The 23,603-nt window shown below is 39.7% G+C and overlaps 1 protein-coding gene across 6 annotated transcripts in view; it reads right to left on the reverse strand.

Moving 5' to 3' along the window:
- Positions 1-23,603, reverse strand: part of FHIT (fragile histidine triad diadenosine triphosphatase) — a 1,451,582-nt gene that overhangs the window by 1,408,380 nt on the left and 19,599 nt on the right. For all 6 annotated transcript variants that reach the window (XM_089918156.1, XM_022572687.3, XM_022572686.3 and 3 more), the window contains exon 2: positions 4,394-4,442. The gene's annotated coding sequence lies outside the window, so the exon portion shown is untranslated. The remainder of the gene's footprint in view (positions 1-4,393; positions 4,443-23,603) is intronic.

A 23,603-nucleotide genomic window follows, 5' to 3' on the forward strand; every position in this document is an offset into this window, starting at 1 on the left:
TATGCTAACACATACATATGGAATCTAAAAAAAAAAAAAAAAAAAGGTTCTGAAGAACCTAGGGGCAGGACAGGAGTAAAGACACAGACGTACAGAATGGACTTGAGGACACGCGGAGGGGGAAGGGTAAGCTGGGACGAAGTGAGAGAGTGGCATGGACATATATACACTACCAAATATAAAATAGATAGCTAGTGGGAAGCAGCCACACAGCACATGGAGATCAGCTCAGTGCTCTGTGACAACCTAGAGGGATGGGATAGGGAGGGTGGGAGGGAGATGCCAAGAGGGAGGAGATATGGGGATATATCTATATGTATAGCTGATTCAGTTTGTTATAGAGCAGCAACTAACACACCATTGTAAAGCAATTATACTCCAATAAAGATGTTTTTTAAAAATTTGCATTAAAAAAGACAGCACCATCACTGGGGGTAATTGAGGGGAATTTAATGAAGGGTGTGGGCAAGGTTAAGGGAAACCAAGAAGAGACAACAGTATCCTGGAGTTAGCAGAAAAAAACTGCTAATTTAAGGGGCAAAAGGAAGGAGCAGTTACCAAATAGTAGAAAAAAGCTGCAGCTGCAGAAGAGAGGCCCCCAACAAGAACCCTGGTGGCCTTCCTTAGAGGAATACAGCCACTGTCAACGCACAGTGCTGCAAGGAAGGTAGGGGATAATATTCCAACCTTGCATTCTCCGATTTTCGCCCAATGCCTTCCTTTGGCTACTCCAGTGGAAGGCCAGAGAGCAAGGGAGCCCAGGGTATGCTGACAATAAGTCAGCCTCCTGGGACACACAGCATTTCAGAGGAATGAGAGCTGGAGGCACAAACAGAGAATTCCAGCACAAGTACTATGCAGAGTTTTGTTTCTATTTTTGTTTTTTTATTTACCTCCCTTTCCTATTCAGCCTCATAAAATAAGCCTTCGATTTTTCAATCTGTTTAATAAATATAAATAGCATGATATTAACAATAATAATAATACATTGATATTACACAGCACTTTAATTTCCTAAGCACTTCCACATACATTATCTTTACGTCATCCTCAGAACAGCCCTACACAGTAGATAGGGTAAGGGTTATCCTATTTTACAGGTGAGGAAAACTGAGACCTTAAGAAAAGTTGGCTTTCTTGCCCAGAGTCATAAAGCTAGCAAGCAGCAGAGCCCAAACTAGAAGGTATGTTTCCTAATGCTTCAGCTAAGGTTCTTTCAACCATACAATGCTGTCGTGCTATTTATTCACAGTAGGAGTGAAAAATTGATGTCCCTGTGAAAAAATCATTAACCAGCTTTGTTCTAGGCACTGCACGGAACAGAGAAGCAGTCAACAAACAAGACACAAGGGGAAATAGGGCAAATTTGCCCATTCCATTCTCGGGAAACCACAAGCAGTGCCACAGACCTAAGTAACTGAGTTTTCAATCACATTTTACACACCATTGAAAAGAAGGTGTTCAGTAGGGCAAGAAAAGTGTTCAAAAGAGCAATAAAAATTCAGGCAAAAGTATAAAAATATTTAAATAGTTTTGTTTTGGGATGCTGGGATAAGTAGAAGGAAATCACAGTCCCTTCACAATACCCATGCCACAAAGAGACCAGGGCTCCAGAAATTGGAAGGATGACCTCTTTGCTTCTCTTCTCATTCCAACTCTACCCCCACATATACACATATCCTTTGAGAGCTTCGAGAAGCAGCCAAAAGTGACTTCTTTTTACCAAACACAAGAGTAGTGGAGAGTCCAACAAAATAGCCCACTTTTGAAATAATAATTGAGAACTCTTCACCTTATGTAATCTGCTGCAAAACACTCAGCTACTTATATATGATGGAAGAAAGTAGTGAATGGTATTTTTACTGTAAACCTCCAAACACACCCCACTTATTCCAAATTTAGCTCCCTAACATGTAAACTACTCTATTAGGGTTCTGTGATTGCAAGCAACAGAAACCAATTGACTAATTTAAGGATTATGGGAAGGAAATTGGAGGCTCAGCAAATCCATGGAAGACTGGAAAATAAGGGTTGAACACCATCAGTGACCAAGACAGATGTGGAAGCTGGGAAATGGGAACTGCTACAGTGGTCTCATGGCAGGTACTGTCAGGGCAGAATGCCGACTGGGAGAAAGGAGAATCCTTTAGCTCAAGATTCAAATTCCAAAGAAGAAGCACCCGTTAACCAAGCTTGTGGTCATGCACCTATCCTTATGCTGACTGTAGGGCCCTGAGTAGGGTCCCTGGGTACAGTTCCACTACTGTAATTACTTCAAAAGAAAATAAAGTGCAGTTAAAAGGGGAAAACATACATGACAGGAAAAAAAGGGGAGGGGGAAGAAGTTCCTCTAAACTTAATGAGGTTTTCTTCAAAAATTCCTCAATCTAACTAGTAGCAATAGATCACTCACTTCCTAAGACTATATTAATTAGTAGTTTCCCACACACAGCCAAAGATAGCGTTTACCCTGACACCAACAAAACTTCAACCTGACAACTTTTTACTTACAGAGGCCTCACTTCTCATATTACCTGAAAGTTATCTTTTCATTTGATTCTTAAAAGCCAAAGCAGAATTTGCCCTTCTTTAGTAACAAAATGCTCATTTTTGAAACATTATCCCTACACTTCCAAAAAGAACAGACTCCTCAAAATATCTAATGAATAAATCCATAAGGATGCTAACGCTGATGACGATGATGATGACAGTAATATTAACAAGAGCAGCAACAGCTAATAGCTACTGAGTGGTTATCATGGACCAGGACCTGTTCTAAGCCCTCAACACATAATAATTCATTTAAGCTCCACAACCTTAGGAGCAAAACAGTTTTATTTCCATTTCACAAAGCAGGAAACTGAAATACAGAGGGGGTGAATAACTTGTCCATGGTCCAATAGCTCATAAAAGTCAAACCACAACTAAATCCATGTCTGACTCCAGATTACCAGAATAACAAAGGGTTTTCATTGAGAGTAGAGGAAATAGACGGTACCAGTGTGAAAATACTTTCCAAGAAGAATGAGAGCACCATAACTGTACCTAAAGATCTCAAGGTTCTGAAGACTGCTACATCATCACTAACTCCAACAGTTTATGAGAATTTATTTCTAAAAGCTATCAAGTACTGCTTTATTCCAAGATGTGGCTCAATGGTCCAGAGATGTGTAAGTTATATGGCTGAACATAAGAATTATCTACTTCTTAAGATATTTTTTTCGTCACTAGTGGCCAACCATTACAGAAAAATTCCAAGCCAACCAGCTTTCATGCACCAGAGTTTAATCATCCCAAAGCAAATCCTCAAAACAATATTTTTATAGCTCATGTTCTGATTATTCAAAAGGGGTTTTCTCCAATTTCCCTGTAAAATTCCTTTTCACCCTCAAAATAAACATTAAAAATTCAGCTCCAGAAGTAGATTTGTCATAAAGTTAGGAATAACTTAAAAATATAAAGTAAATCAAAATGGCTCTTCCAACTTTAACTAAAGTGGTCACGCTCATGATTCCTGTAATAAAAATGACAGAAAAAAAAACCCTAAAATTGTCAAAAACATAACTGATGATGAAAACAAATGTGAAATTATGGCATATTTCACCCTGGCCACCAAAGACTTTTGATGAAACTGCAGCCCTATAATTCCCCAGAATGAAATCTTTAAATTAAAATACTTCATGCAGAACAGAAATTAAACAATGGCTCAAAGAACAATGCTGTACAGACGTATGCTTACAAATATACCTAGGAAAGAGGAAACAATTACATTTTTCCATGTAAAAAGCAGCTCGATTGTAATGTTTCACAGGAGGCTGAGTAGATACTTTCCCCATTGCTTCAAACTTGGAAGTTCATTTCCTTAACTCACTTAGCATCCAAAGCGACTGGGTGGAATGCAATTAGCTACACCAAACTGACTAACTTTCTCCTTTCTACAAAACTAGCTCTTCCACACAATGGCACAACTGAATTTAATGATAAATTTCATCCAACGCAATTGAAATGCCACTTTGAATTTTATCTTAAATGCTTTATTTGGCCAGCTGGTTTTATTTAACTATTGACCAGAAGTGGTACCAGTGCATTCTTTTTCCATCTAGCATTAATCTTCGTAAATTTAGCTCCATTGGAATGTCTTAACTGCTGAGAAGAAAGCAAAAGTCAGCAAGCATACAACTGCATTTGGCTACCCTCAGCACATCATTTTATTTCCTCCTGCTCTCTGCTAACTATTGCTCAGCACTTTTGCCTATGAGGGAGGACAAGCAGGTGGTTAAGGAAGTTGTCCTGTCAGCTATATCTTTAATCCGAGTGTTTAAATCTCTGAATAAAAGAAAAATCAATGTTGTAAAGGCAATGTTTGTCAGGGCCATGTAATAAATACACTTACCTTTACAGACTGTTCTCAATGGATTTCCCTTCTTTGCTGCGCTTCAAAGCTACAAAGAGATAAAAACGAAAGCACTGAGTTATCTGCGAGCAAAACAGCAAACGTTTTCTCTCCACGTCTCTAAGTAGAATTTCCATATGCCATGGTATGTGATGCTAGCCAAATAAACCACTGATAAAACTTTATGCCTCATACCTCCTGTACAAGAGGTCAATGAAAGACAAAGTCATAAACTGAAAACGGCACACACATCTACCCAGAATTGACTCACACAAACCTGGCCAGATCTATAGTCAAATCTTTTGGGGTGTGAACTCCTCTACAGAATGGAGGAGTGCAGAGATGAAATAGCTTATAAAGTGCAGAGATGAAAATCAAATTAAACATTATGCAGCACACTAGATCTGACCGAGCATTTTATTTTCTTACATCTTTTAGCGCCATCTTTCTTGCACACTCGATTTCCATTTCCCTGGGAGTTTTACTTGGGGGAGCCTATTCCATTTATATGGCGTGCAGGGTCCTCCCAATCCAGACCTCACCACTTGCCCCTATGAGTAAACGTGTGCAAGCTTACACATATAATCCTCCTTCCTCTAGGTAGAGTGTAGCCTTCTCTCGGTAGTGAGAAACTCATAAAACAGAGGAAGCCAAACTTGGCATTTCAAATCAAATCTAGGCATGTTAAGCTCCCTGCAACCAAAACGTACAATGTGCTGACCACACACAAGTCAATATGACAGGAGATGTGGTAAACTATAGTTGCCAAGCAACAGCAATAACTTAAGGTTTCAAGGGGCTGATTCTATAGTAGTCCAACATTACTCATATGTTGACTCCATGGTCAAAAATAAATGGAATATGCCTATTTCTTTCATACATGGCTAGGTCCTAACATCTCTTAAGGTATAGTAGTTGGGAATGGTCAACTACTTCATGGTTTTCCCATGTTTCTTTTTTTTCTTTTTTTTTTTCCCTTTAATGTCCTAAGTAACTGCTTTAGCCCCTACTGGGCTATTTCCCTTCACATCCTCCTACCACTATAGAACCCATTACTGCTGATGCATGACCACCAAAGAACAAGGCCAGACTTGTGGGCTATGATGTAAATCTTGGAATATTAATGCAGGAGATAAGGCCCCTCCATGGGACACCATCAAAATTTCTCCTTCCCCCTGTGTTATGTGGATTGCAATAGAGTTGGGGGAAACATAATTTGGGGAAGACTAGATAAAATAGTATAATACTACATTTTATAAAGTCTGAGAGATTTATGGTCTGACAACATAGAGATTGAGCTGTATCCGTTTCTATCTCAAACACAAAGAAATGCTAAACAAAATATAGCTCAAAAGAAAGCGAGGGGACCAATATGAAAAATAATGAATGCAAATTTTCTAGAATGAAAGACATGAATCCTCTTGAAAAAGCATACCAAGACCTCAACAAGATAAATAAAAGCAAATCTACAGGTAGATACAACAGAAGGAAACCGCAGAACACCAGAGATAGAAAGAAAGCCTTAAATCCAACCAGAGAGAAAAAATAGACTCCTTGCAAAACAACTTGTCATAAGCAAAAATAAAATCAAGACAGCAGTGGAATGACATGTCCTAAGTTCCAAGTGAAAAAAATTCAAGGAAAATTCTATAGCCATGCTAAACCAATTATCATTCAAGAATGAGAGAAATAAGGACATTTTTCAGAAAAAAAAAATATTATTTCCTGCTCACAGTAGTTTACTTTTGCTGAAAGGAATACTAAAAGATATACTTGAATAATAAGAAATTGATCCCAGAAGGAAAGAGGAAAAAAAGCAATGGTGAACAAATAAATTAGCAAGTATGACAGTAAATCTAGTAAATTCAAATGGACATATATACACTACCAAATGTAAGGTAGATAGCTAGTGGGAAGCAGCCACATAGCACAGGGAGATCAGCTCGGTGCTTTGTGACCGCCTGGAGGGGTGGGATAGGGAGGGTGGGAAGGAGGGAGATGCAAGAGGGAGGAGATATGGGAACATATGTATATGTATAACTGATTCACTTTGTTATAAAGCAGAAACCAACACACCACTGTAAAGCAATTATACTCCAATAAAAAAAAATGTGTTTCTAACATTTCCTGAAACACAGTATATTATTACATAAAGTTTAAAAATTAAAGCAAATTTGAGAAAAAAATAAATAAATAAATAAATAAATAATGGGTATTGGATAATAATTACTAATCCCTGCTTGTCAAAAACCTATAATAGCAATAATGACCAATTTTTAGGGTTTGCAAATAAGATGAAATGAGTGGTTGGCCACAATCATATGGAATAAAGGAGGGGAAATGAATTGTTTAGGAGGAAAAGATACTGATTAAGTTGTTAAAAATATGCATTACAGCTACTGATAAACTTGTTAAAGATAACTAGCATTTCTTTCTCTATGTACATAACCAAAGACATCTTTTCATATATGCTCAAAGGGACATATACAAGAATGTTTCTAGCATCAATGCTAGAATGGCAAGAAATACTGAAAACAGAAACAGGTATTAACAGTACAATGAATAAACACATTTTTATAGATTCTTACAATGGAATATTACACAGAGTTGAGAAATCAATGAATCAGTTACACACATCAACACGTATGCCTTTCAAAAATATGATGTAAAACAAAAGAAGCAAGTCACAAAAGACTGTATATATTATTCCGCATATAACATACTCAAAAAGGAAAAATAAATACTATCTTGTTTTGAAATATTACATGTAAGTGGCAAAAACTATGAAGAAAAGCAAGGGAATGAATGATTTATACAGAATTCAGGCTATATATACCTTGAGAGTGAGGAAGGAGATTGTAATGGGGAAATGGTCTAAGAGGATTCTGGAATATGGTAATGCTCTATTTCTTGGCTTGGGGACAGGTATCTGGATGTTCAGTTTATTATTTTCTTTAAACTGTAGATATACATTTTCAAAAATTATTTTGTATGTATATTCTATTTCACGATTTTAAAACACATAAGAGTAATCACCAGAAGAATTGAAGTATCCAAACCAGTGAAGGGAACAATCTAGAGAATAGAAAACTCAACCAATTCTCTTTCTATAGAAGACTGGAATGGGATGGAGAAAGAAACAAAGGAAAACACAGTGAACAGAAAACACAAAATAAAATATTTAAAAGATGTTCAAATATGTCAGTAATCAGAGTAAGTGGATTAAATGCATCTGTTAAAATAAAATTTTTTCAAAATGAATTTTTTTAAACCTTGCTATGTGATGTTTATAAGAAACACATCTAAAACAGAAAGAGATTTTGAAAGGACAAGTACAGAAAACTATATACCAAGCAAATAGGAACCAAAAGAAAGTTGGTGGAAGTAAGTTAATATTAGGCAAAATACAAGTTAGTAATAATAAAATAGGCATTTGCATTGACTACATATTGTTACAAAGCCAACTACCTAACAATTAATGACTTCATAATAATAATTTATTATCTTTTATGGTTTCTATGGAACAAGAATCTTGACAGGGTGCAGTGAGCCGACTTTTTTGTATGCTACAGGGCCTGAGGCCTCAGCTGGGAGACTTGAAAGCTGGGGCCTGGAATCATCTGAAGGCTCATCCCCTCAAATGCCTGCCAGTTGCTGAGGGTTAGCTGAGACTTTAGCTGGGGCTATCAGCTGGAACACCTCCTTGTGGCCTCTACATGGGGTGTGCCTCTCATCACAACACGGTGGCTGGGGTGAAGCTGTTACCTTCAGGGCAGTGTCCGTATACTCCAGCTGCTGAGGCCTCCATGGTCTGGGACCCATGAAGACTGCAACCACTGCCATTAGGTCACAGAGGTGGGGACGTGGGAGAGGTCCGCTGCTACTTCAAGGCCTGGGCCCCGCCAGTGGGCGGCCGAGGCGAGGTCTCTGAAGCTCTGCAGACACAGCCCTAGTCCTGTCCCTGGGCCCCCCAGGTCACCTGCCGGTCCCGAGGCCAGGTTCCGGAGGGGCCTGGGGAGCACACTCTTTGCCCGGCGGGCTATGGCGCGCTAATGGCTCTCGCGCTAATGGCTCTCGCGCTAATGGCTCTCGCGCTAATGGCTCTCGCGCTAATGGCTCTCGCGCTAATGGCTCTCGCGCTAATGGCTCTCGCGCTAATGGCTCTCGCGCTAATGGCTCTCGCGCTAATGGCTCTCGCGCCCGCTCTGTCCCTTTTACAATGTAAACGTCATTGAGGAACTGAACGAGGAACTGTTCTGTGGACTGAGACAGAATTCAGTTTGGAGTCGGTTAAGAAATAAGTGGAAATCATTAAAATGAAGACAGTGAGTAAGGACAATATTAGACACGTTTGGGTGCGAAGGAGAGGAAAGAGTAGCAACTGGAGGACAAAGGGCTGAAAGAGGCTTTCTTTGTACAGTTCGTAAACAGAAAAAACCTGAGCACGTGTCAAGGTGATGAGCAGATGAGCAGTGGAAACTAAGAGGCTGAAAGCAGAAGAGTGAGAAAGGGTAGCCAGTACTGAATGTTCGTTCCCAGAAAAGTAAAGGGACAGGTGGTGGGACTGATCTTAAAACACAGCTTTGTTGTCTCCTTAATCATAGAATGCCTTGTGACAGGCATGCATGCTATTGTCTTAAATTATTACCTTCTCCCGTGTTTATATTTTATGACCTTAATGAACGTCTAAGCTCTTTAAAACCTATGGCTTATATTGCTTAAACCAAACTCACCCTGCCCGGGCATTGTGAGCCCCAGACTCTATGCTAGCACTAAATAGTCATTCAGTCAATACTTGTTGAATAAACAAGCACAGCTGACCCTTGAACAGGATGTTTGAACTACACTGGTCCACTTATACATGGATTTTTTTTTCAATAACTACGTACTACAGTACTACACTCTTTGTGGTTATTGAATCCGCAGAATCTCGGATATGGACACACATATGGAAGGCTGATGATAAGTTATACACAAATATTCAACTGCTCGGCGCCCCTAAGCCCCTCCGTATTCAAGAGTCAGCTGCACAAGTGGATTCCACAGTCTTTGTGTATACCTCTGGCACCCAAACATTTGTCCATTTATGTATGCTAGATATCTGAAGTAGGAGCAGGTCAGGATCAGAAAACTCTCACTCTGTGCCCAAAGTACTTAATCTCTGGACAAAAGTCAAGAATAGCCACTCAAACTAGTCCTCTCTTTCCCATGTTTACCTTGACCCCAAAATCCAAAGACATAAACTTTTACTGTCCATGAAAACATTTTCACCTGCAGCTACAATGCATTATACCTTTTCCCAGTTCCCCTCATGCCCAACTCATCCCCATTTTGTGGTAGAGCAGGTGGACTCTCTAACCTTCATATGACCTTCTGCAAGACACAGATTAGGTTTAAATGAATCCAAAGAGGTTTAGGCTTCAGCTGCTCCCAAAAGACATAATCATGGAGGCAGAGCAGTACAGGCCAATAACACACTGATTTATCTGAGTGGTTTTCCAGAGCATAGCTGCCCAGAAAACCTTTTTCAACACCAAGCCCCTCCATTATCCAGCCTCCAGGTAAATACTGGCCTGAATTTAAACAAACATCTTTCTCAAATATAAAAACCTCCTTTGACTGTGAGTTACCTTCCCCCAATTAAAACCTATCTTTGGGAACCATCCAACTGTACCTTCCTTAAGGCAACATTGCCTGGAACTGAGAGATTTGCATCCACTGCTGCATTCTGCAGCCCTCACCTGACTTGACTGCCACATTAAGCGATTGGTTATTGACCTTTAAGTCTTTAACAATCATGTATATACCTAGGAAAGAAGTCTGTTCACTGAGGAATTAAGACAAGACACAAGAAAGAAGACAGTGAATAAATTCAGCCCTCATTTCTGTTCTGATGCTATGCTCAGTGAGCTGTTGCTGCAGATGAATTACTGCAACATTCTTTCAAATGATAGCCAATTTTCAACTAAGAGAAGATTCTTAAACCTTTTTCTACATATCGGTGAAAACCAGGCAGCTGGAAAACACAGCCTTGGTTAAACTACCTGATGATAAATGAATATTTTAAACACATGAAATTATTTGAGAATCTGCAGACTGATTTAAACCCTCACAACAAACAACAGAAAAGATCCCCCAAACCTGAGACTTCTCAGATGTATTCCCAGAAATTTTATTTCAGTTTATATGCATGTATTTCTTAAAGAGTAATTTTCAGAATTTGTGAAACTGATGTATTTAGACTTGAGAGGGGAGATCGGAATATTCCTTAGTTTTGTTATTCACATGGATAACTGATCAATATTGTCAAAATGTAAATGAAAGTCTTTCCAACAGACCCTAAGTTCAACAAAGATAAAGACCACATCTTTTTTTTTTTTTTTTGGCCAGCACCTCATTTTTATTTCAAACAAAAGCATCGAACGTCTTTAAAAGAACCTCTTATAGGTGTGGTGATTCAGACTACATCTTTCTTGCTCCTTGTTGAATCTACATCCTCTAAGACAGTGTCAACATACACCCAAGGAAATTTGCTTCAAGGAATATTATGTTTGTGTTATTGTTGAAAACACTGAAAATTCTTTACTTGAGACTAGCTTTTTATTTTTGTTCTTTCTCATTTTCTTAATTTGTACTCTAGGCTTTTTTAAGATAAAAAGATATCTCTCTACAGAAGTCTACACTTCTGTGGCCTGAGACACACACACACACACAACACTACTCATCCTCACCACACCTGTTCAATGCTGTAATATTTGCCAGGCATTGGAAAAATAAATTTGCCAAGTAGCATGAGCCCTGGAAAATCATTAGGTGACACCTGAGGAGCAGAATACCAGTCAACCAATAATTAGCATCTTAACATGCAGAGAGTTAGAGACAAATCAAATTCCATGAAATCTCGGGGAGCATGACCCTGGCCAGGTTGGCACCCTGGCTGTGGGGGAAGTCAGTGGCTTTGTCTGACCGTAAGACAAGGCTGGAAGCACCGTGGCTAGTCTAATCCTAGGAGGAGACACTCTGACAACGTGACATTTGCACAGGGATGCCCTCACATGGCCCTAGTATGTTTTCTTAGAATGAGATGACATTTCAAGTCAAACAGTTCTGCTCCCAATAGCACAAACCCTCCCCAAAGTCTAATAACCTGAATTTGAGACAAAGAGGTTCATCTCCGAGAGAAACTGAGGTTGTATGGATGTAACATTAAAATAATCAATTTTTAAGTAAGGTTAAGCCAGATATTCAGTGTTTAGCCTCATTCGTTATCATTCCAGAATTTCATAGACCTCAGATCACCTTAGTCTAAAAAACAGTTCTTGTTTGAGCAAAACCCTGTTCCTGGAGTATCCATATGGATACTTTTCAATGAACACGGAATCTAGTTAAAAAATTGTGCTACCACGAGGTGTGGCAAGTGTCAGTGCACTGTGTCCTCACCAAACCCCTGCTGCCTGGAACTGCTGTCCACATGTGCGTCCATCCAAGGATGTAGGGCTACTGCTGTTACTGCTGCCTCCAGCTTATCTAAGGTCACCTTTCTTACACAGCTGATTCATTCTAAAGGAAGAAACAGAGAGGTTGGAGAACACCAACTCCCCATTCGGTTTCTGCAGTTGTCTACGTAACTTGGGGATCTCGCCCTTAAGAGGAGTCCAGAATGAAGGGCCCCACCTCCAAACAGACTGCCAGTCCTCAGGGTAAATGCTCTGCCTCTACCATGTGGCCTGCATGTGCCTGGTTTGAATCTGCTTCCACCCTAAGCCAAGGGTGACTGTTCTGCCAGCCCCCACTCCACTCCACTACAGGGTCAGGCAGCAGGCTCCTGGCCCAGTGCTTGAATGGCCCAGTGACATCACTGCCGAGAGGGAGTCTGGTTGTGCCCTCCTCTGAACTCTCCATCTGGAAGATTCTCTGGCCTCCTTCCCTCTCATTTTTAAACTGATAGACACTGCTGGACAGGGAAACTCAGAGCAAACCAAAGTTCATCTTCCCTTCCCTGCTTCTCAGCTGGCATAATCACAGGGACAGAACGAGGTTGGCAGGGACCAGGATGCCAGGAATTAAATGAGGGCCCCTGACCATTGGACCACATTAGTCCTGCCTTCCAAAGTCTTAATTAGTCCTCCTCCGCTTGGCATATCCACTTGCCTTTGGAACCCAGAGAGGTGGCCGGGTCAGATGCCATGCTCACAGCAAGTACTCAACAAAATATTGGTTGAGAATGGCAGCCACAAACGCCTGCTGGCTCACGGCTTTGCAACAACAGTCAGTTTTGAGGTCTGGGCCCCAGCAGCAAGATTTCTGCTCCTCTTTGTAATGCAGACAGTTCTAGCAGCGATATTCCGAGTGATATTCAGCTACCAGCTCAATCTGGAAGCAAAATGATCTTAACAAACAGTGGCAGACTTGACAGACAGGCTGTTGAGCCTGGGGACCAAAACAAGGGACAAAAAGAAAGAGAAAGGAAGGGTTGATGGTAAGTGGAAGAGAGGAAAATGAACACTGCAAAGAGAATTGAGCAGGATTACGGGGCTAGACACCTCAGTTCTACAGGTCTGAAATGAGTGGGGAACAAAACAACAGACTCAAGAGATGGAAACAGTGGGTGGGGGGGAGTCCCAGAAAGGGGACAGAGCGGCATCTTTTGGGAATTCTGATGCTGGGACAGACTCAGGGCTAGCAGTGGAATAGATGCAACAGTAAGTAACATTTGAGAGGTTTCAAAAGACAATGAGTCTTAATTCTGTCTTGTTTTGCCCTTCTTAAACTGTAATGACACACCAAAATTTGCTATTTTTCTAAGAGGACATTGGCGGATACAATGGAAACTCTGAATACATTTTTTCCCTCTGCATTCATTGTCTCTGGCCCTTATCCACAGGCCTATTGCAGACTAAATTGGATTTTGGATCACTGGTACTGAGGCGCTGCAATTAATTAACAATAGAAACATAATATTTATATCCAGGCCTAACAACATCTGACATTTAAACTATTCCGCCAGTCAGGCAAATTCCATTCGACAAATTTTCATTTTAATGAACATGACAGGCCACAGTTTACATGATAGGCCAAGAAGCAGAACAGAGTTGATCTCTTGGCATGTGCTTTCAAGGCCTGGCCATGCTGCAAAAGAAACAAGCTGGGGAAACTGTCAGAATAATAGAAAGACCAGGTCCCCAGTTCTGCTCAGACAGACCAAGGATACATGCCCCCCAACAAAGATCCTAGTATGAAACTGTCCTTGTTTCTGTGCAAGCTCAAAGTGAAACACCTACTGCCCCTTATGATCCACTGGATAATTTTTCTATCTTTGGGCTGCTGACATTTTCTTTGGAGTACTAAAATCCCTTAGTCCTTCCTAATTAAAAAGTGATAAACGTTTTGCAAGACATCCAATAATGTGCAAAGTACACAAGAGTTGGAACTGATGCAGCTTTTTCAGTTGGCACAAGACTGGCCTTCCGTATTCTGCCAGATGGTGTATCTCAGTAAGTCCCCAATCCCTGACTCAAGTGAGGGGCACTGTCAATATGATGCTGAAGAAGAGACTTTTTAAATGCTATCTTATTTTGCATTATACTAACACCAAAGGCCTAACATTTTTTTATTGCTGAAACTTTCATAGTTAAAGAAGTTTTCATTTTTCTATGACTCATTATTCAAGCAGACAGAAGATGGTACACATGAGGAGAAAAATTCCATCCCCATAAGAACTGTGTAAATTTGCTGAAAACCAATATCAAAGACCAGATCTCCTAGCCTGAACTCCTATCACTCCTGTATGGATTACTGGTCTAAAGGAGGCTGGGTGACACAGTGTGGATTTCTCCAAACCCATCTACACTACCCCAAAAATGTGGATATAAAGGACAGAGATGAAGATGGAAAATGTAGAGAGAACAAGGCAGTTAGAGAGAAGCTTAAAAGATGTGAGAAACAGATAAAGTCACTGAAAAACCAACAGCAAATTGTCAACAGGAGCCCTTCTTATTGGAAAGGCCATGTATTTCTATTTCACATATTTAAAACACTCTTTATCTCAGCTTTTACATCAATTTAAAAGAACTGAAATAAAGTTCCACTTTTCAAGTAAAGACTTCTTTGGAATATGGATTTGGTTCCAATCTCAGCAATAAGAAATAGCCACCTTCCCAGTGACTTGTTTTCAAGCAATGGCTCTGAATAGATCCAAAATGATAACTATGCTCCATGTCACTTCTAGATATGGTCATGACACTAGAACATTAAGTCCTGAAAGGATAATAGCATTTCCATTATTATAACCAGATTTAAAATCAGTAAATTTTCAGTCAAGTCGATAACATGTATGTAGAGTATGGACACACACACAGACACACAAACACAAGTTATAATAACAATCAGGTTTTTGAGTTCTTTACATGCATCCCCTCACGTATAACAAACACTATAAGTACTATTATGAACCCAATTACACACTGAGGAGAGGGTGATTAGAGTTAACTGATTTCCCTAAGAGGTGAAGTTCAAGGTCACAGGCAGGTAAGTGGTAGAGGTGAGGTGCAAATCCAAGCCTGCCTCCCTCTAGAGCCTGTGCTCTACACAACCCAGTGGCATATGACGGCATCTGCAAGGGAGACAGCATGAAGAAATTGATTTCTTTTGGCAATAGTCAAAATATCTTTTAAATATCAGGTATAAAGCATTTTCAGCCCACCAGATGCTTATTTAATTTTGAAAAATCAATTTTTATGAAGCTGCTCTGAGAAGTAGTTTCATGTTTGTTAATGCCTGGTTATATTCTTGGAAAAGTAGAAGCCTTATAGAAAAAAGATATATTTCTTAAAGTCAGGAAGAAAAACAAGACCCTAACTAGATTGAATTGATAATGTTTGACAGAACACAAATGAATAGAATCTGTAACTTTAACATGCCTTTGCAGGAGGCATGTACTAAAATGCTCATATCAAATTCAGAACACAAAAGATTTAACATGCTTATTCTTGTAAACAAAGGCATTTGGTTAAATGAAAGTTCCATCAAAGCTTAATAACCAAATTCAAGTGAACACAAAGTAAAGGTTTATATACTTTCTGCAGTTTCAGTAATAGCTAATCTAATCATGGTAAATGGAGGGTTATTGTTGATTTCCTTTGCCTCCGTTTCATAAATTAGATAAAGCAACCTGGCAGTTACCGTACGTTAGAGTTTTGTTCGACTAAGTGATTTTAAAGCTATCTCAAAATATAACGAAGTCATGACTTGAATGGCTGCTGAACTGTGCCTTGCTTTGCGTCACCACATTAGTGCTTTCGACCAGTGTTACGTAAGAAGCTTCCTGTGAACTAAAACTATTCTATAAAGCTCAATTTATATGTACAGGACCAACGATTTAGAAGGCAAAGTGTCACTGATACGGTATTATCTGATATTCCGTTGCACCAGGGCCAAGCTTGTAAAATATAAACTAGAAAAGCAGTCAAGTGTTATTATTTCTTCTGATCCAAAACTCAGGAACAGTAGAATTTCTCTGGTTAATGACTTTTCATAGCACATTTCCAATTTTCTACTACACTTTATTGATCTGGAATACTAAAACGGTTTTCTTCCCTGGCTAAAGAACACACCAAGCTCGTGCCCTGCATCTGGTGGGATACACCTCCAAAGGCACCATGGTGGTGGCATCTCATCAGGCAGCTGAGGGGTGGTAACACGAACCAAGCCGTTTTACTCACTGAAAGAATGTTGAATCTCAGGCCTTTTGATAAAAGGAAACACTTTGCCCTGGGAGGCTAGATACCTGCAGTTCTGAGAGCCGATGAGTTGCCCTTCACAAAAGCAGTCTATTTTCCTGCATTTTCCCCCTGTGCCCTGATACGGTTATTTTCAATTACCCTGATAGCCCAGGAAGAAAAATATCTCTCTCTCCATATTTCATTCACATAATAAGATTCTGCAAGCTGTTCTGTATGACAGATGAGGACCGTGAGCTGAAGCAACTTGTTCTGCCTGTCAGCCTGCAAGAACCCACAGCAATGAGATACAATCGTGATGACATTACTAGAGTAGAAGTGGGTCAAATCCATAGTCACTTTAAGACAGAATGTCAACTGTTTTTTCTATTTCAGTAATTTGATGCAGTGGTACCCACCCACCCCCCAAAAAAAGAAACAGTTCATTGCTATTAGCTTAGTATACACACACACACACACAGAAATGCAAATATTGTTAAAATTAGCCCTTAAATGACTTTTGCAGCCTCTGACCAATCAGTCAACAAAAACTTACTAAGCATCTACTATGGGCCAAACACTGATCTAGGGAGAGCATTGAAAACAGACACAGCCCTGCCTCATAGAGTTTACAGACTAGAGTAAAAGACAAATATTAGCAAGGTGATTGAAACTGATGTAATGAAGACTGCAAATGAAGTACAAGGGAGCTTATAAGATAAGAACTACTAGTCTTATTGGTCAGAATAAGTTTCCTTGCAGAAGAGACATTTAAGCTATAGCCTCAGGTAGAAATAGTAGCCAGGTAAGGAGTGAGGGAGAGGAGTTCCAAGCAGAGGGCTTTCTCTGCAAAATGTTTCCTTTCAAAGAAACCAGGCTTCAAGATGCAGAAGGTATAATGGAGTAAATGAAGACATGGAGTCCACCCCTGGGAGTTAATATCTTTTCCTTGTTTTAACCCCTAGTTTAAAAACTTAATTGATTGAAAGAAAAAATTTTAAAGCATTAGTATGCCTCTACTATGCCTCGGTCCTATCTTACCACATAAAACCAAAAGTTAGTCATAACAACATCTTGCTGATCTAAATATTAAGGTGGATTTTACTTCGTAAAAAACCTAATTTGTCTTGACTGTACTGGTTAAAACCCATGGGTTATTTTTAAAAACATGTTTTGACAGCAGTGAAACTTGCAGCACACACAACACCAAGAGCATAAATTTGTTTAGTGTACATGAAAATTAACACAAGCAGTTGGTAAATGTGATAAAAAAAAATTTTTTTTTAAGTACCAACTTCAGGCCACAGCAGGTAGAAATTAAGAAGAAAAACGTTCTCTTCTCTAATATTTTGTCATGAAAATCCTGATTCATTCTTGCAGAAAATTGTATTGGATCATCACTCAGGTCTCTTAAAACATACAACTTTTTTCCATGGATTCAACAAAATGGAATGGAGAGAGAAAACTGGATTTATTAATGAGTATGCTTGCCTTTTCTACTAAACCCCAGAATGTGACATTTGGACCATTTTCTTTCCAAATTCAAAAGCCATCCCAAGAATCCAAAATCGATAAAATTTGCATTAGCGTAACTGAGGCTGTATTTGGCCCTAAAAACTCAATGACTAAGTAGGACTACTAGTATGGCAGAGTTTTCTTTTCTTTTCTTTCTTTCTTTTTTTTTCTTTTTTTGTCTTTAGCTATTACCAGAAATGACCTTAGCAGCTACTCTAAAATGAATACAACCTAGAGCTACTTTAAGAATTATAGTGTACAAACCATGAGCATTAATAGTCTCATTCTACCCTGTTACTTAAATCTTATCAAGAGTTCAATCTGGAAGGCATATTAAGAGGAGGACTGGTCAAATTAGCAAGTACCTACTGGACGGCAACCAGAAAGATGGGGGCTCCAAACTTCACATAAGGAACAACTGAAGTACCTGGGGAATATTCAGCCTGGAGAAAAGCAATAAGAGATGTGAAAACTGCCTTCATAAATTCTATAGAAATTCAGTGATTAAAGCCATTTCATTTTATTGAGCACCTCCTCTGTGCAAAAGGCACTGTGCAAGGCGATGAAGATACAACACTGAGCAAATAAGCCTTAGCCTTTTACTACCATGTGGAAGAGAAAACAGACTTTCTCTGTGGCACTTCACAGGATATGGTCTAACAGGGCACAGCACAAATTCTGGAATCAGAGTGCTAGACTCAAAGCCTGTAGTGGACTGGATGGTGGCCCCCAAAAGTTATGTCTGCATCAAATCCCTGGAGCCTGCAAGTGTTACCTTATTCAGAAAAAGGGTCTTTGCAAAAGGAATTAAGTTAAGAATCTTGATTTGAGGTCATCCTGGATTATGTGGTTGGGCCCTAAGAACAATGACATGTCCTTATAAGAGAAAGACAGATAGAGATTTGAGAAAGAAGAGGAGAAGATACAGAGAAAGCCAAGTAAAGTAAATTATTATGGAGCCACAAGCCAAAGGATGCTTGGAGCCATCAGAAGCTGGAAGAGGCAAGGAAGGATTCTTCCCCAGAGCCTCTTGAGGGAGCATACCATACACCTGGCACTCTGTGACAATGAATTCCTTAAAAAATAAGACATAATTTCCTATGGGAGCTACCATCCCTTGGATGAGAATGGAGGGGGTTACTCTTTACCCAAACTAAAACATGAAAATATCTCACAATCACAGCTAGGGAAAAAAGACAAGCCAGTGGATCTTCAAAGGGGATAAACCTACCTGTGCAATTCTCTCCCTTCTTGGATTCAGTATATTTCAGACACTGCCAACTACACCCTGGGAGGCTAAGTCAAAATGTGCAGCAAGCCAGGCAGTAGGTCTAGGAAATTAAGATATAGCTTCCTACTCCTATTTGTGGTGTAGCTGCACAGCCAGAATAACATAGTTCACTTGGGCCTGGTTTTGCTGAAAAGACACAGGTCTCAAATAAAGCTAGACAGGAGACTAGATAAATAAAACTACAGAATATTCACATAATGGAACATTATATAGCAGCCTAACCAAATAAGGCAAGAATACAGAACAGTGTATATTGTGTGTTACTTTTTGGGTAAGAAAGGAAGGGAAATAATTTATATATATATTTGCCTGTGTGCATTAAAAATACTGAAAAGATGCAAACGAACCTAGTAAAAGTGGCTACCCTAAGGGAAATGGGGACAGAGATGGGAGTATGGGGACAGGAACAGGAGTAAAACTCCACTTTATGCCTTTTGCATTGTCTTGATTTTTGAATCAGACAAATATATTACCAACTCAAAAAAATGTCTATTAAAAATAAAAAACTAGGGCTTCCCTGGTGGCGCAGTGGTTGAGAGTCTGCCTGCCGATGCAGGGAACATGGGTTCGTGCCCCGGTCTGGGAAGATCCCACATGCCGCGGAGCGGCTAGTCCCGTGAGCCATGGCCGCTGAGCCTGCGCGTCCGGAGCCTGTGTTCACAGCGGGAGAGGCCACAACAGTGAGAGGCCCGCATACCGCAATAAATAAATAAATAAATAAATAAATAGAGCTTCCCTGGTGGCGCAGTGGTTGGGAGTCCGCCTGCCGATGCAGGGGACACGGGTTTGTGCCCCGGTCCGGTCGGATCCCACATGCCGTGGAGCGACTGGGCCCGTGAGCCATGGCCGCTGAGCCTGCGCGTCCGGAGCCTGTGCTCTGCAGCGGGAGAGGCCACAACCGTGAGAGGCCCGCGTACCGCAAAAAAATAATAAATAAATAAATAGATAAAATAAAAAACTAAAACAAGGTTATAACAACTCACATTGCTGGGGGTAAGTAAAATGGTACATTTGAAGAGGGCAATTTGATGACATAAATCAAGGACTGTAAAATTGGCATTTCGTTGGGCCCAGTGATTCCACTTATGAAAGGAACTTAAGGAAATAAGATTTGTGTACACACACACACACACACACACATACACACACACACACACAGATGTTCAATGCAGTATTATTTGTCATAGTTAAATTTTTTTTAATCTACATGTAAAATAACAGAGATTGAGTCAAATAAATCATGAAACATTCAAACAGTTGAGGGATATGCAGCTATTAAAAATTATACTATAAAATATATACTGTAAAGACTACTCAGAGATACAGAAAAATAATATTCATAGTGTATTTTTTAAATTATTCATTAAATTTCCAGTAAAATCTTTAAACCATCTACCGGGTACTAGGCAGTGAGATGGATGCTGATTTCAAAAGCCAGTTATGGGGCAGTACATAAATCAAAAATCCCACTTTTTTGTGCATTTATAACTAAACTAAAAGGATAAACACCAAAATGAGAGCAGTGATTACATCTGGGTGGTAAGATTATCATTGAAATACATTTTCTATAATGAACATATATTACTTCGCAATAAGAGAAAAACGCACCACTTCTTAAAATCAGGTTAACAACACCCAGGGTCAAAAATGTGTCTCATTCATCTGTGTTCTGACACCCCAGCATGACTCCCTGAACACAAGTATGATACCTGCTTCAGCCGCAGCCATCCTGTGACCATTAAGAAAAGGCCAAGAACACTGTAGACACACTCTCCTTGACATCTCTGAGCTGCTGAACTAAAGCCACAGCCACCACACATTTCTAAATTTCTTTTTTTCTTTTCTTTTCTTTTTTTTTGCGGTACGTGGGCCTCTCACTGTTGTGGCCTCTCCCGTTGCGGAGCACAGGCTCCGGACGCGCAGGCTCAGCGGCCATGGCTCACGGGCCTAGCCGCTCCGCGGCATGTGGGATCTTCCCGGACCGGAGCGCGAACCCGTGTCCCCTGCATCGGCAGGCGGACTCTCAACCACTGCGCCACCAGGGAAGCCCACTAAATTTCTTATTATGTGGGAGAAATAATCCCCTATTTTTTAAAGCCACCATAAGTCAAGTTTTCTATTATGTGCAGCTGAAAGCATTCTGAGCTGACAGAGTTAAATATCAAATAATAGAGGATATGTTAAGGCTGGTACTGGCAACCCAACATGTTTATTTTGGTCCATGAGTAGAAACTGAAAACGGATGTTGTTAACTGCCCCACCACCTTCCTGCTCCATAGTCTCTTCTCTGAAGCTCCTGGGAAAAAGATCCCAGGAGAAGCTGTTAGTGGAGATTCTAGGGGCGCAGGGGAGCACTGCCTGCAGTGAAGAAAAACTAGATACTTACTCCTACAGCTTACCATATAACCCAGCATTTCCACTTCTGAGAATGTATCCTAAGAAAAGAATAGTGGATGTAATTATATGCAAATATTGCATATATGTAATTATATGCAATATTTGCATATATGCAAATATTCTTCCCTAACATATACCAGAAGTAGAGGTGGGGGAAACCTAATGTTAAACAATTAGGATAGGGGCTTCCATGGTGTCACAGTGGTTAAGAATCCGCCTGACAATTCAGGGAACACGGGTTCGAGCCCTGGTCCGGGAAGATCCCACATGCCGCAGAGCAACTAAGCCCACGCACCACAACTACTGAGCCTGCGCTCTAGAGCCCACGAGCCACAACTACTGAAGCCCACACGCCTACAGCCCGTGATCCTCAACAAGAGAAGCCACCGCAATGAGAAGCGCGCACACCACAACAAAGAATAGCCCCTGCTCACCTCAGCTAGAGAAAGCCCATGTGCAACAACGAAGACCCACCGCAGCCAAAAATTTAAATTTAAATTTAAAAATTAAAATAAAAACAATTAGGATAGGTTGCAGGTTCTAATAGTAAGAGTACTTTGCAATCATTAATGACATGGCAAAATGCACACCACAATACCCTGATGAGTAAAAAAAAAGGTAACAAAACTACGTATAAAGTGTGATCCCAATTTAGAAAGCTAACAGAACTTAGAACTTACATATGCAATAAAAAAGGATGGAAAGGGTATACATTGAAATATTTTTAAAATATTTATTTATTTTGTCTGCACCAGGTCTTAGCTGTGGCACACAGACTCTTAGTTGCAGCATGCAGACTTCTTAGTTGCAGCCTGCACACTTCTAGGTTGGCATGCAGGATCTAGTTCCCCAACCAGGGATCGAACCTGGGCCCCCTGCATTGGGAGTACAGTCTTACCCACTGGACCACCAGGGAAATCCCTACATTGAAATATTGATAGTGCTATAATGAGGGGATGAAATGCTACTTTATTTTTTGAGCATTTTTGTCTTTTTTTATTTTCTAAAATGAATTTTCTTATGCAGTTGGTAAGAAAAGTTTTTTTTTTTTCCAAATAGCACCTTCTCATAGAATAATCTGGGCCCTCTAACCAAGATGCTGGCCTCATGGACAGCAACTCTGTCTACTGTCTGCCTGCAGATCCAATGGAGTTAACAAGAAACAATTTATTTTTGTGTTTTAAAAATAGACTGATGCCAACAGCTGCAAGCTAAGTTACAGAAAAAGATAAAGAAATCTTGTTTCCAAGTGAATTTGCATTATATAAATGCAATATGTTTTAATTCCATAAATATAGTTTTGATGCTGCCAATTTGAGAAAAATATTGATGTTTCCTTAAATAAGTCTATTCCATATTGAAATTCATTCCCTTACATGAAATGGAATGATCTCGGAAACAATACGAATAATGTTAATTTGTTATATCATTGGTAAAAAACAAGTCCATTTACATCCTTGTCTTGATCCATCAGACTTCATTAATACAGAAAGAGTAGCCACCAAGCAGGTTTGACTTCTTGACCAGCTGAGGACATCAGCTAGTAGAGCTTAAGCTCTCTCCCATGTCATATAACATGCATCCGTATCCCAGCATCACCACTTGCCAGCTGGGTGTCCTTAAGCACATACTTAACCTCTCTGTGTTTCAGTTTTCTCATCTGTGAACAGGGATAATAAGAGTATCTACCCCCTAGAGTTGCTGTGAGGATGAAATGAGAGAATCCCCACAAAGGTCTTAGTTTAGTGCCTGGCCCATAGTAACCTGTTAAAAAATAAGGTCTCTTCTAACTAATATATCTCTTCCGTATGTGGAGATACAGCGTGGACCTGGAACATTAGATTCTTCTCTTTTTTTACTTTTAGCAAAATAAATTTTACTTATTATAAGCTAAAATATATAATAGCTTAAATCAAATGGCAACACATAGACTTTAGGAAAAAAAAATCTCTTGCCTCATTTCTTCCTACTTTCCACTTGTCATCCCCAGAAGTATCTATGTTCCCCTGTTTTAGTTGTCCTCTATTTTTCCATTTCTCCACTGTAGCTATATTGCATTTTTTCCCAGTTTTATTGAGAAATAATTGACATACATCACTGTATAAATTTAAGGTGTACAGCATGATGGTTTGATTTACATATATTGTGAAATGATTACCATAAATAGGTTTAGTTAACACCATCTAACACCATTTAGTTAACACCATAAATAGGTTTAGTTAACATCATCTCATAAAGATACAATAAAAAGAAAAGAAAAAACAAATTTCTCCTTGTGATGAGAACTCTT

Source organism: Delphinapterus leucas, chromosome 10 (assembly GCF_059928025.1).
Source record: "Delphinapterus leucas isolate spDelLeu-1000000601 "Yukka" chromosome 10, BTC_Dleu_Yukka2, whole genome shotgun sequence".
Taxonomy (NCBI): Eukaryota; Metazoa; Chordata; class Mammalia; order Artiodactyla; family Monodontidae; genus Delphinapterus; species Delphinapterus leucas.